The sequence below is a fragment of the Nesoenas mayeri genome (genome assembly GCF_963082525.1).
Source record: "Nesoenas mayeri genome assembly, chromosome: 2".
Lineage (NCBI taxonomy): Eukaryota > Metazoa > Chordata > Aves > Columbiformes > Columbidae > Nesoenas > Nesoenas mayeri.
The window spans coordinates 43,820,339-43,835,530 of NC_137543.1; positions in this window are offsets into that span (position 1 = coordinate 43,820,339).

Consider the following 15,192-nt stretch of genomic DNA (forward strand, 5'->3'; position numbering starts at 1 on the left):
CTCTTCTTTAAAGAATTTTCTAAAGTCATTTTTTCAATTTGTAATGTTTAATACTTAATAAAAAAATGAAAAGTATTGCTTGCACACAACTGAGAACTTCCTGCTTGACTAAATCTTGAATTGACCTATTTTGTCATTAAACTTTACTGTAGACATTAGAATTTGAAATCCTGTGACCTTTCCTCAAATACATGGTGTCTGTGTGAACAGGCATTTGTATGAATACTTTTCTTTTTCCAGATCTCTCCGGGAAAAAATACTATTTAAACACAGAATGAAAGAAACATGAAAGAACAAGTGAGAACACTTAAAATGCTTAATGTTATACACAAGCTTAAATACCATTCTCTTGCTTTTGAGAAGCTCAATTTAATAAGCAAGAAGGGGCAAGTGTTCTTACAAGATTGTCTTCCCAGAATCTAACCGACAGTTTGCTCATTTAATCAATTTTTAGATGAGAAAATGAGGTTAGAGTACTCAAAACATTGCTTAGTTGACACAACTTTTAAAATTATTTCTAAATACTGTTTGTGTAATGTTATTGCTTATAAATTGTTCACAAATAGATCTTCAATCTCTGTCTTATCCTGTAATACAATCTCTTAAAATTAAACAATTCAATTTACTATGAAGAATAAGTATGAAATATGAGTAAGAACTAAATATTGGAGATTAACCTTTAAGGCTTTTAATAGGTCATTTCATTTGCTATCTTGCAACAGCTAAGGAGATAAATAAATTCGAGTGGAAAAATAAGTCAAAATAATTTATTTCTGTTTAAAACTGTCTACACCTTGGGCAGTTAGTGACTCAATAGAAGAAGCTGAAAATTGAGCAGGGAACTGAGTAATAGATTGAGACAAAACAGAATGTCTCCAGGAAACTATTAGTTTGGTATATTGTCTTTTAGTGCTAAAAAAAAAAAAAAAAAAAAAAAAAAAATCCAGAAGAAACCCCGATTGCAATTGCTAGTTAATATGTACAATTTATTATATGCTCTAAAGATATTTAGTTCTCTCACAAAATATCTATTTTCTTTCTTGATTATTAATTCCATAGATCACTTCCTTTATTAGTGGTGACTCAGAACAGGAAGCTCCTCAACTACTTGGCCAACAATACTTGCTGTTCACTATGTAGACCCACAGTTCCTGATCAAAAGGGCTGCTATAAAATTCACTTTGAGAATCTTCTCTTAATTTCTCTCTTGGCTTCTTTTAAGTCAAAGGACTTTAAATCTATCAATTTTAAATTGCTTTCACGTTGAATAGCATGATCAAATTCTGAATCGTATTACATTCAGTGGCTAAAATACGTCAAGAATGGTTCAAAATAAGCATTTGAAATCTTTTCATTAAAGTACAAAAGGTGAGATCTGAAGAGAAAGAATTCCATGCATCAGCTGAAAACTAATATTGTGTAAGAAATTGAAGTAAAAGAGGAATGCCTGGAGTTAAAATCACATAAAATCCTGATTCCTTCGTTGTCCTTTTCTGTAAAGGAAACTATTCAAGCCCTCTTTCTCTACGAGCTAACTTTTTCTAGAAGAAAAAGTAATACAAAAACCAAAAGAAATGCTCATCTTCATTGGAAACTGTTAGGGGAATTTTGTTTAAGTAGAATGTTGAAAGTACTTTTAAAGTGAATGAAGATGCAGTTATTGACAAAAATATTAGGCCTCAAAAAAAAAAAAAAATAATACTGTATATGTAGTCCTTAGTCACATATCAACATTTTGCTAGCAGTTTGTAAGTTTTGTAACCTTTTGTAAGATTGCAGATTACCTAATGAGACAATCTAACAGATCTGAAGATATGAGGGTCTGAAACCCCTAAGGTATTATGGTTATTTGATTTAATCTTCTGCATTATAAATTATACAGAACCTTATTCTATAATCGCTACATTAAAAGTTCCTCATAAACAGTGAAAATATGGGTGTAGCTGTGAACATAGCACCATGACAAAAGCAATTACACTGAGCAGAGTACAATTTCACTAACTGTCTGCATTTCATGAAAGAATTGAAACATCTTTTCATTCTCTTTGATGTTGGAAATAATGAGCAAGTTTCCACCTTTAGACAACTTTGAAATTAAATAAATGGTTTAAATCCATGCAGGTAAGACTCAAGGAGGCTTTAAAGAATTAACCAAAACATTTTTTTTTCTATACCTTTCAAATGCAATTTGAAAAGAGGTTATGTGTTGCTGTTAAATAAAGGAATGGGCAGATTCCTTAGATGTTAACAAGTAATATAATGACTGACTTATACAAACATCTCTTTCTGGAAGAATGATGTAACTTCAAGTTTTTGCTGGACATTTATGAATTTCATCAATGTATTATGTTTTTTATTAATAAGATATCGGAAAAAGTAACACCACATAAGAAAGGAGATGATCATTTTTTTTTTAACCACTTAAACACTCTTGAGTACATGTTACAGATGGTAGCTGACAATGTTGTGTGGAATAATTTCTAATTCATATTTCCTACTGTGAAGACATTTATCACAATAGATCTATGTACTGAATTGCAACAGCAGTTAATTACAACATTTTAAACCATTTGAACAATACCTGCTGAAAAAGTCTGGAGTTAAACACTAAAAGGAATTTGTTATTACACTCATATTCACAAACCTTGAATGTAGAACTAAGTGAAAATATGCATTTCACAACTCAGTGAAAATTTACAACTAAGTGAAATATGCGTTAATAGCATATCTCAGCCAACTGTGATACACTACTTCTGAAAATGAGATGGCGTTCATTGCAGATACAGAGGACACCATACCACTGGTATTTCCATAAAATTTTGTGTTATGGCAATATGGCTATGTGCAACATTTAATTTAAGATAGCAACAGGCCATTACATATCACCTGAAGGTTTTAGATATGGCTTACACTTCACAGCTAAAATTACTGACTTAACACACAACTTAACACACAACGTTATTGACTTGAAATTTTTTTTCAGCAAAATGATCAGCAAAACAGAAAAAAAAAAAGACTTAAAAAGTCAGGCCTACATAACTTTCAATAATTAACACAAAACTCAATAGAAATCATTACTCCAATTCCTTTTGCAATCTTGGTAACATTATGAAATTTCCACTAGAAACAGAAAAATGCTAACCAGTTACTTAGGCATCTATTTTCTTAAATTTTTGCTCAGTTTTTTGCAATATTTTGGGAAGTACTTAAGGGTTTTTTTAGCAAAATAAATCTAATAAATTACTTCAAGAAATATAGACACTTTAAGATATATTACTTTAAGATATATAGACAAAGAAAAATAACGCTATTCCAATCCAGCTTTTTTTATATCTTAATTTATACATGTTTCAGCTTATTCTTTCTGTACTGTTTATTTAACTTTCCCTTAAACACCAAGCTTTATCAACTTGGGCTAGAGTAATCATCATTCAATTTATTGTCCCTGCTTCTGTAGTAGTTCAATTAACTGATAGTAGCATGGGGTCTATTGAGATGGTAGAGTCCAAGTTTTGCATTCTGGATTGTAAGATGCAGTCCTGTGGTCCTGCAAAAATTAGATACTTATTTATTAAAAGCATAGCTGTACTCCAAATAAGCCTAGCATCCTAGTTATCTGTACCTGGACTAACCCAATGATGTCTTCTCAAAAGTATTCATTCTTAAAACCCTTTTCCCACCTCTCCAAGCAGTCTACTCTATTAAAAAGTGATCTTTTTAGTGCTCTAGACCTGTTTTCAAATATCATTGTGACATTTTAGTGAAGTCTGAGACAAGTAAGTCTGTTACTGAATTACTGCTATAATAAACCCTTTCTTAAAACAAAACCAAACCAAATCATACCAAAACAAAAAAAAAACACCAGAAAAAAATTATAACCTTAGTGTATTATGCTGGTTTCTGCAATTTTGCCCTGGTTTGTTAGTCAGCAAACTGTGGAGGAATATGACTTCAGAAGGAACTTGTGCATAAACTAACTTTTTGGTGTTTTGAATACCAATTTCATATGATCAGTTTGTAAAATTACTTTTAAAATTATTACCATTTTCCTGTTCTCCAGAAAATCTTTGTCTGTTGCCTGTTTATAGCCACCAGTTTCCATTCCACTTTAGTTCTTCACTTCAGTCATTCTTCCCACTTCAGGAAATGTGGGTCCTTTCCCTTCTGCCTCATTTATAGGCAGCAATAGTGTGCTCTGTTCTCTGTAAACTTTTCCTAAAACTTGAACTGTAGTTACATCTTGATACTTTAGCATAATAATTTTTTTGCATAATCCACGTTGCTTTGGAATCACAATTATTGGACATGTTTTAATGAAATGTGTTGTTCTCAAAGTTATTCCCTAGAGTTAATATATTGATTTGTGGGGCATTGGCTTTTTTATCAACCTGTAAATGTCTTCACTTCTAAAATAAAAATTGGCAAAAGGACTTAAGGCTGAGTAACGTGATCTGAGAACATCATATGGAATCTTAAGACAAACTCAATATTTTATCCTGTGATTCTGGCTGGATAATTAAAATGGGTTTTTCTTTCATAGATTTTGGTTTTTTTCCCAAAACATCTTCAAAAGTACGTATAAATTCTAAGGACTTGTACCAGTATGTATTAAAGCTGTATTCCTGTGCTAGTTACAATCATCAGATCAAATGGATTCAAATTGCTGAATCACAAAATCAGTCACAGAATGGCTGAGGTTGGAAGCAACCTCTGTAGGTCACTGGATCTCCTTCCTCTAATCAGGGACACGTCAACCTCATTGTCCAGGACCATATGCAGAGGGCTTTTAACTATCTCCAAGGAAGAAGACCCCATAAATTCTCTGGTCAACCTCTGTCAGTGCTCAGTCACCCTCACAGTAAAAACAGTGTTTCCTGATGTTCAGAGGGAACCACCTGTGCTTTGTTTGATATCCATTGCCTCTAGTTCTGCTACTGAGGTCCACTGAAAAGAGCCTGGCCCCTAAATATCTTTAGGTATGTATATGCACTGATGAGGTCCTCTCTTAGCCTTCTCAGAACAGTCACAGCTCTTAGCCTCTCCTCATAGGATGGGTGCTGCAGGAACAAATACTGTTGACCCACTCTTCTTAAGAAGGGAATCTCTAGGGAGCAGAAAGCTGGGGAGACACTGTCTGGATGAAAATACGCTGTAAATCTCATCCATCCCCAGAATCTTTAACAGTGTCTTGATTATTAAAGTAGATATAGTGAAAAAGAGGGATTTTGCAAGATGAAGCAGTAAAACCAGTCCACAAGACAGAACCCTATGGCTCTATTCTGAGAAGCACCTTACGTTGCTGGAATTAGCTAAATTAGCTATGTGATTTGGATTGCCCTCTTTTCACTTTTTTTTTTTTTTTTAATTTTTATTTTTATTCTTTCCAACCTGTTTTCCTTAACTTCAATGTTAGTACTACCTAATAGTTAAAAGTTTAAACTGATAATTTGATACTATGTTTTTTTTTTTTTCATAAAGGCATTACAGTTCCATGATCCAGTTAAAATTTTACATTTCCCATGTTTATTTTCTGCTGTACATTAGTACTGAAAATTATAGGTTAACTTTAAAAATATTATTTCCAGAACTCAGAGTATTTTTAATTATGCAGATGGTTCATTGCAATACACAAGCTGACAAAGTGCAAGGGCATGAATTTTTATTGCAGTTAGTTATTAATATGAATGGAGTACATTTATTGAAGATCTGCAACTTATTTTTTTGCTTCAAGGACCTGATTCCATAGAGACCCAGCAGCCTAATGCACAGTCTTACTGTCTTGCTTCAGGTATTTATAGGAGACTTTTCTTAGAAGTAATTTCCATATAATCCACAGTACCTTCATTATGAAAAATGTGGATTGTGTGAGATTATTGTTTCATTCCTGAACTATCCAATGTGTCCCAGTGTATACAATTCGACCAGGAGAACAACAATCCATACAAAATATCTGTAAATGTAATACTACAATCACAAACTGCTAATGAAGAAACTGCATCCTGCATTCTGGAGCTGTCACTCAGTGGTCAAAACTCCATTTGCTGCACACAGGCAAAAGGTCTAATTTACATTCTTCAGGCATTCAAACTTCTCCTGACTTTAGAAGGAGCTTTGCATGTATGAAGAATGCAATATGAGCAGGAGGGAATCCAAATTCTACTACTGTGAAATCACTAGTACTGCTCTTGCAACATTACTGAGAAATATCACCATATTGCCTTTGAATGGAGAATGGATCATAACAGCAGATGGAAATAATGTAAATGGATGAACATACACTAGGAGCTGAGATTAGAAGTCAGCCTGGTTATCATTTTTAAAAAAGAACAATTGACTCCTGTGACATTATGAAATGTCATATAAGCAGCTGTGCTGAGAGCTATGTAGGAAAAAGGTTACACATGAGATACTGCTTGGTTCATATAAACTTCTTCCCTAGCAGCACTGAAATCAGCTAAAAATGCTTATGTATTTTTAATGAAAAAGAGGAAGGCTTACAGCCTCCCTAGGTAGACAGGGTCAGATATATGCATATAATAATATAAATTCCTAATAAAATCCCAGTGACCAATGTAGATTCACAGAAATCCTGTTGTATTCCTGTGCATCTGATTTCATGACCTTGTTTGCAAATGTCCTTCAGTATAGCAAACAGTTGCATATTTTTACTAGATTTCACTTGAGGTTTTCTATGCACAGTATAGAATTAAAAAATCAAAGAATAATTATTAAAAATGCTTTTAACTGAAGTCACAAGCTGGGATCAAAAAGGTTATTGTACAGCAGCCTTGCAATAATCAATTATTAAAATAAATCCACTCAGAGGTATTAAGGAGATCATTAATGGGGAAGTATCATTGTTGTAACATATTTTGGACTACTAGGTCACACCTAGTCAAATGAAGAGATCTTCCTAGTCAGGAAAACTAAACATGCTAACTGTAGCATGATTTCTTTCCTATTTAAATGAGTCAAATCTATTATATGTATGTATTTTACTTCTTGTGACTAAACCAAACATATTAATTAATTTCATTCATTTCACAACAAGCTCCCTTGCCAAATGGTAAAAAAAAAATCTTCATTTCTAATTTGCATAAGACAGTTGTGTTTGGTTTGTGGTTTTTTTTTTTTAATAACGAAACGAGACAGTATCCTTTTGTTTTGTTTTATTTTCATTCTCTCAGGGAGAAATTCAGGGAGTTTCACTGTGAAAGCTAGCTGTTGTAGACACAGACCACACCAACTGTAACCTTCTCATTGTCTGCTATATCCATTGTAGGAGTCCTCTCCTGTCCTGTCATTGACATGCAAACTAGAAGACCACAGCATCAGCAGGCCTCACTTTTTGAAAAGATCCTATCAGGAGTGAATTGTGTGCAAAATGTTATTCTTTCAGCTTGAATTGACAAGGCTTTTTTGAAAGGACAAGAAGAACTCTACACCAATGACAGTGAATTTATTTTCTGTGAAGTTTACACCAGAATTCTTAAGAATTCCATGATTTATGTCTTTCTCCTCTCAAGCAGGCTGCCAGTAAACCATGTATGTGCATTTATGGATTTATTAGTTCTGACTAATACAGCTGAAATCACTCTGGACAACTGGTTTCCTTGGGAGAGTTCTGTAACATCTTTTCATACGAAGAGCAGCTGAGGACTTTGGGTTTGTCCTGTTTGGAAAAAAGGAGGCTGATGGGAAACCTTGTTGCTCTCTACAGCTTCCTAAGGAGAGGACATGGAGAAGAAGGTGCTGAGCTCTTCTCTCTGGTATCCAGTGACAGGATGTGTGGGAATGGTTGAAAGCTGCATCAGGGAAGGTTCAGACTGGAAATTAGGAAGCATTTCTTTACAAAGACAGTGGTCAAACACTGTAACAGGCTTCCTAGAGAGCCTGTTGATACCTCAAGCCTTCTAGAGTTTAGAGGCATTTGGACAATGCCGTCAATAACATGCTTTAATTTTTGGTCAGCCCTGGAATGATCAAGAAGTTGGACTAGACAATCATTGTAGTTCTCTTCTAACTGAACTATTCTATTCTATTCTATTCTATTCTATTCTATTCTATTCTATTCTATTCTATTCTATTCTATTCTATTCTATTCTATTCTATTCTATTCCATTCCATTCCATTCCATTCCATTCCATTCCACTCTATTTTCCATCCTATCCAAATCTAACAGCACAGACCAGACTTCCTTTTGGGCTTACACATTTTATATCCATCTGAAAATGTGCAAGTTAATCAAAAGTACCAGAAAACTTAAGCTTATATGTAGCCAGATAATGTGAAATATTTGATGCAAATTAGCTGAAATTATATGTAACTGTATATTATGCAGACACATACATCAATATGTATGTATAATAAGTCTATATTTTATATCATGCATTTGTAATGATTAGCCTACCTCATTTAAATATCTATATCTATTTATCTTGGAGCTGACTTGCTTCTAATCCGGGACAGAAAGCTCCCATTTATCTCTGAGCATTGCATATGTAATATTACTAGTTCTCACTTTCAGCATTGTAGGTGAAATTAATCAGTTATCAGAACCAGAATATTACAGGCAGGGGATATTTTCCTTTGAAACTTTGGTTCTCATGGAAAACATCAAATTTTAATTAAAAAAAGTAAAGGAACACTGCTGTGATTCTCCTCTCCGTTACTGTACAGGACACATGCAGGCTGGGTTTTGCAACAATACATTTGGAACATGCAAACCCTCCTATGGAGGGGAGAATAGAAAAGAGCTGAAAAATGTGGGACTCATTGACAAACAAACATTTGACCGTCATAAAATTTTATGAACTGTTCTAAAACAAGCCGCCTAGTGTCAAGTAAATTTGGATTTGGTTTTGTGTATTTCGCACTTTCATTTCTGAAATGATGCAAAAGAAAAATGCTATGCAATCTTTCAGGTGTAAATCCAATCATTAAATATATGCCACTGTCAGTAGTATTTTATTTTTACCTTATCATGGATGCATTACTTATATTGCAATATCAGTGTAGAAAACACTGAAACTTGTGGAGGTGGTGTTTACCTTTTATTACTGCACTCATAATCTGGTTTGTTTTGTAATCAGCATCACTTGCTGATTACCTTCTTTTTGTATTCATTTGTTGCCCAATTTGAATGTTATGTGAGATGCATAATTATTTCAGTTTTAGCTTGAATGCTCAATAAAGCTCTCTTAAACCCTTGTTACCACTTACCAAAACAAATAACTCTCATAATATCCACAGTCAAATAAGGATGGGTTCAAAAGTATTTGACAACATCCCGGTTCATTCACCCCTGATACTGGAAAGATCTTTCTGTGTGCAATTATTCATTGTCTTATTCATGCTTTTATAGCATGGAACGAGGTTCCCTGAGGTGCCAGGAAGAGTACTTGATGCACAGAAAATGTTTTTGAAATCATGGCATGTTAGCAATTATATTATCAGATACTTAAAAGTATTTGATTGTGTAAACAAATATCTCTGTTCCTTTATGTGTTCCAGCAGAATATTTTAATACTTTTCTGTCAGCTCAGTGTCAAAGATTGTCATCCTACATGCCATGATGGGTTCTTCTATTTTTCCTACTACTTTTGAGCCAATGAGACTTCATTTATAATTCTTAGGAGAATTTTTATATTTTCCAAAAAGACTCAGACAAATTTGCAGTGAAATTAATGGAATCAGTCTTTAAGTTACAGGTGACTGTGGTTAGATATACTGCCTTGAAAATATGATAAACTGCTTCTTGTCAGTTATTGAGCTAGAATAAACAAATAGGAAACTTGTTCTACTTCATTGAGCACATACAATTGAATTGATAGCCTTCCTTTGAAGCTTCTCCTGTAAGCATAGCTTTTTGTACTTTCAAACCTACTTCAGTAATTAGAAGATATTTTGTAAGTTAAATGAAACCTGAATAACCTAGCAAAGGTCATATAATTTTTCTTTTTTCCATAAGACACAGACAATCTCTTAATGAAAGGATGCAGATAAATTCTAATAAGGGAGTACAAAGGAATTATAAAGTCACCTACCATGTGACTGAAATAAAATATTTTTCTCTGTTGCATGAAGATTTAAAAGGTAATTAGTAAAATAAACATGTATTTTACATTTTAGTTTATGCATATTAATAACAAATAATTTCATTGAAAATAGAAGGAAAAAAGTAAGGGGCTTTGGCTCTATCATTTACCATAAGTCTCAAAATTCAAATATTTAAGGAGAGATGAAAGCTTAATTTTTGGCATTTTTTTTTCTTTAAAATTTGATTCGTTTTCATAGCAAACTCAAAGGATTATTTTTGTTTCTTCCAGTTTCAGGATAGAGCACAAGTGTTTTCCTTATTTTACCTATATAAAGCCATGTTGTTTCTCTTTATCATTGACTTCGGCTTTGAAGAAATAGAAAGAACCCCAAAGGCTAGTTCAGTTATACCACTGTACCCCAAGGTTGTATATTTCCTGAATGAGTGCTTTGGATTAGATCCCTCTGATAACACAACTGGTTCAGTGCAGCACTTCCTCAGTATGATGCTTACTAGAAAAGCTTGCTATAATTAATTAAAAAAAACTATAGGTAGCTACAGAGTAATTTTAAGAATAAGGAGTTGATCTTTATAGAGTAAAACAGATTTTCCCCTGAAGCAATTATGAAATTACTTCAACCAAGATGTAATTAAGAATCTATTATTTAAGATTAGTATACTAATAATATATTCAGATTATCCAGCAAAATTCATTCTCAGTCTTACGTTATTATATTTTCTTCTATATAGTCTTTTTTTTTTTTTTTTTTTTTTAATAGGAGAGGAAAGAGATAAGTTGAATATGAAAGCTTTCATTTCTCTGAAATGCAAAAGACAACCATATAAAATATGCCATCTGTGTTATTGCTGCCTTTTCTGATGATCTGGACCTGAGTCAGTGGTAAATTAATTTATTTTAGTCTTTCATTTTGAGCTTTATTTAAATTATTTATTCAAAATGAAAATTCTTTATACAAAGGTTATTTTCTATGAGTTGTATTCACCCAAGATTAAGAAATTTTCAACTTTTGAGAAAATGTAAATAGGAATATCAGTTTGGTTTTCATTTTTGTATATTTTTCATGTTAGTGTTAACAGCATCTTTTACATATGTTTACCCTGTGTGAATGACGCTAAAGTTGGTATGCTATATTTTTTCATTTGCCTTTTAGCAAAGTCAAATTTAGTTTTGAATTTGAAAGTAACATCAAATTTGAAAGAAGCATCTATTATTAACTGAAATAATGCTTTCCCATCATTTATAAGCTACCCCAAATGTATAAAGTGAAAAACAAGGACCTTGTGTCTTTGTGGAAATAAGTACATATAATTTTGTTATGTGTGTGTATATGTACATACATATGTATGCTGTTGTGTCTGTACATGTCTATAGATATGGAGGTAAACCTGTATGTATGCAGAAAGTCTGTATCTATCCATAAAGCCATATGCCTGGATTTTCCCTAGGGCAGATATGTTGTTCTCAGTTCAACTGACCCAATTTTCTTCTTTCAGTAGAGACAAGCTTCTTTACAATTAGCACTAAGGAAAAAGTTATTCAGAGTATGAACTGATAAAGTAGCCATCTAATTTGTTCTTTTGGTTCATGAAAAAACTCATAGGGTAAATTATTTCTGTGCTGAACTCGATTTAGGTTGATTTTTAACATTACTTTCAATAATTTTTTTATGAACCCAGAACATGTGTCCTACTTTCTACTGTTTACACAGGCCAACAGTACTTCCAGCAAAAATGGGGCAGTGCCTGAGCACAGGACAAATTTTATCCTGACAAAAATTGGCAGAAATCCATCAGCCTTTAATATCTGTGATTCCCGTCTCAGTGTAGTCAAGTGCTGTCAAATAGCAGATGGGGGAAATTAATTATTAAACTGAGCAATAAATAAAAACTGCAATTTTTTATTAGCAACCAAATTAACAGGAAGGATTAATCCTGCCATATGACCATTTAGACACCTGAGGGAAAAGATGAATTTTCAATTAACGTCACATTCCCTTGACATAACAATTTGGGATAAGAAAGGGAGGAGTGTTCTTCTAATTAATCAAATATAGCAAAACAGAATTATAAAGTAGCAGATTACTTTTCTGTTAATTTCCTTACATGCTCTCTACTTGCTCGTGTTCTGTTCTGAAGAGTTCCAGTCAATATAACACCTTTCTTGCAAGTGGCAAAAAATCTGTTATCAGCTATGACTGAGCAGCATAATATTCTTCTGAAACAGAAAACATTTTTTGTTTTCAGTCACAGAATACATTTTTGACTTTCTTCAGCACATATCTTTGGCTCCAATGTAGAAGAAATTCAGCTGCAGAGAAAAGTTGAAGGTGCAAAAAGAAAACAAGACACTCAAACCTAGTCATACACTTAAATCTCAACTGTGAACACTATATCTATAGTGCTAAGAATGCTGTCTTATCACATTTATTGCTTTTTATATGCTTGCAACCACCTTCAATTCAATCATAAATATTGGCATATGTGATAATATCAGATAACTTATATACAAGGATATACATTTTGCTTTCAGAGACCCAAAATGCAGAGGCATAAAGGTAATAGCACCATATAAAATACCTGTTTTTTTTTCTTTCCTGGCTAAATTTAGAAGTTGTTTGAGGTTTTGTTTTGTTGTTTTTTGTTGTTGTTTTTTGTTGTTGTTATTTCTTTTTTCCTTGTTGTTTTTGGAGGGTTTTTTTGTTTTCTCTGAGATCAAATACAGGTTTTCACCATTTAGACACCTTTTTACTTTGGAAAATTAAACACTTTCCTCCCAGCATGGAACAGAGGAAAAAGATCAAATGCTAAATTCTTCCTGCTGTGAGACATTCTTGAAGTCTGAATTTCAGTATTCTGTTCAGCTTCATTCAGGTATATAAGAGTGGGATTGGAAAGAGAGGTGTTTGAGTGACAGTCTCTGAAATAAATACTCAAAAAAAAGCGGGCTGGAGAAATTATTTATTTTCATTTTGTGCTCTGTGTTTGCCTTTTTATTGACTTTTAGTGTAAAAACAAATAGTAACTGTCTTACAAGTGTTCTGGAAGCTTGACTAGCCACAGGTAAGGTTTAATTTTACTGTATTTGAGGAGCAGAAACAACAAAATAGTTTTCAAAGCAAGGCCTCTCAGGAAAATCTGTTTTTATTAGAACAGTTGATGGTGGAAGTAGTATTTAGCAAGAAGCATTATCTAAATTACTTTCAGCAGTTATTTGTATTGCAGTGTTTACCACAGTGCTTAGTGACTGCAATTGATTGAGACTTAATTATGTTGGTAAAATAATTATAGCGATGACCATGTTCACAAACACCTTGTTCATAGTACTCTCATTTTCAGCATAGGATGAAAATCAACTCCATCACAGTTTAGCACTTCTTTATAAAGGCCTGTAAGATGGTTAAAGAAGAAGATTGCGTGGGGAAAATGCTGAAAGAATGCAAGTGAGACAAGATTTTAAGGTAATCTCGTTTAATAATGAAGAACTAATCTTAAACAAATTCTGTATTTAAATGCATATTTGTGAAATAAATGCTGTGCAGAAAGCCTTTGTAGGCATAAAAGGTGTTAAACAGACATAAATTTAAAAATCTGATTAGCTGTGTTTGAAGGCACTTGTCTTCCATTTTCTATTTTCATTTACATTTCCTAGCTATGAGCCTAAAAAGAGTCAGAAGACCAGTAACTTCATTTTATCTGCAGAAATTTGACAAGAAGCATGAATTGAATGCATTAGGGTTTCTTATTTTCTGGCCTTCTTCTGTCTGAATAAGATCTAAAAAAACCAGACTTCGTAACACATTTCAGACTTGGAGGGAAGTAAATAGAGTCCTCGATCATAACAGTAACGTTTGATTTACTTAATGAAAACAATGCAAAAAGGAAGATGTTGGAAATATTTTATGTCTTTCTAGCAGCCTTGATTTTATTGCTGGATATAGAAAATACTGTCTGAAATGATCAGCAGATGAATACCATAGTCTGACTATCTGAATTAAGCATAGATTTTCTATATTTTCAGTGGGGATATAATAAATAAAAACATATAGTGTCTGCATATAACTGGTAGACATGCAGACCACTACAGAAGAAGATGCCGTCTGATTTCTTATCTATCTTAAAGAAATATCACTACTGTAATGTGTTTTTAATGGATCTCAGATTCTGGCATCTGTATTGCACAGCCCCTTTAAAACTGCATTGCCATCGAGTAGTCCATAATGAACTGTGTTGAAGACAGTGGGAGCTGTAGGGCTCACGAGAGGATGGAGGAAGAACAGATGGACCAAGACTGGAGGCAGCCAACAGCCAGTCACATAATGAACAGCTCTCTTGCCAGGCCATGTCGCAGCTTTTCAGCTGCTGGGCTATAATATTCATTTCTTCTATCCTCATGAGCTACACAAATATTTTGCCTGATGTTTACTATATGCCTCCTGGGCAAGCTCTCTCAATACCTGCAGAAATAAAGTATTCATGAGAAAAAGCTTCTGGTAGTGCTGTGTTCCTAGCCTAAGGCTGGAGTCATGATAAAAACTCTTAAACAACCCTTTTCTTACAATTATGCTAATTCATTCTTGTCCTGGTTTTGTTAAAAAACAAGTTTCTCTTTCGGTGAATTTTGCCTGTCAGCTAAAGCCTTCATATTAACTGCATTTTCCTGGAGAACCAGACACATGTTTTGGTAAAACCTAGCAATGGAATGCAAACTTATTGATAAGCATGGATGGACATCTCGCGAGAGGGGCGACGAGGAACGACTGACCAACTGTGTATAACATTCCATTCACGTGAATACTTCATATAAAATGGGAGATCACGAGGATCTCGTCCCTTTTCCCTATGGCCGACATTAGGAGAGGACCTTGCTAGTCGTCCCTGTGAACTGAGGCCTAGTGAGAGACTGAATCCAGCTCTGGTTGGCTGTGGAGTCTAATCCAGGACTTTGGGTGCCGGCTCTGCAGTTGCTGAGACTTTCAAGATTGGTTGTGTATATTTTGTATTATTTTCTCTATTCTTACTAGTAGCATTAGTAAAACATCTTTAATTTTTCCAACTCTCTTCTCTCTGTCCTTCTTTTTTCCTCCCAATCGCCTCTCCTGAGTGGAAGGAGGGAGAGGGAGGGGCAAAAAGGG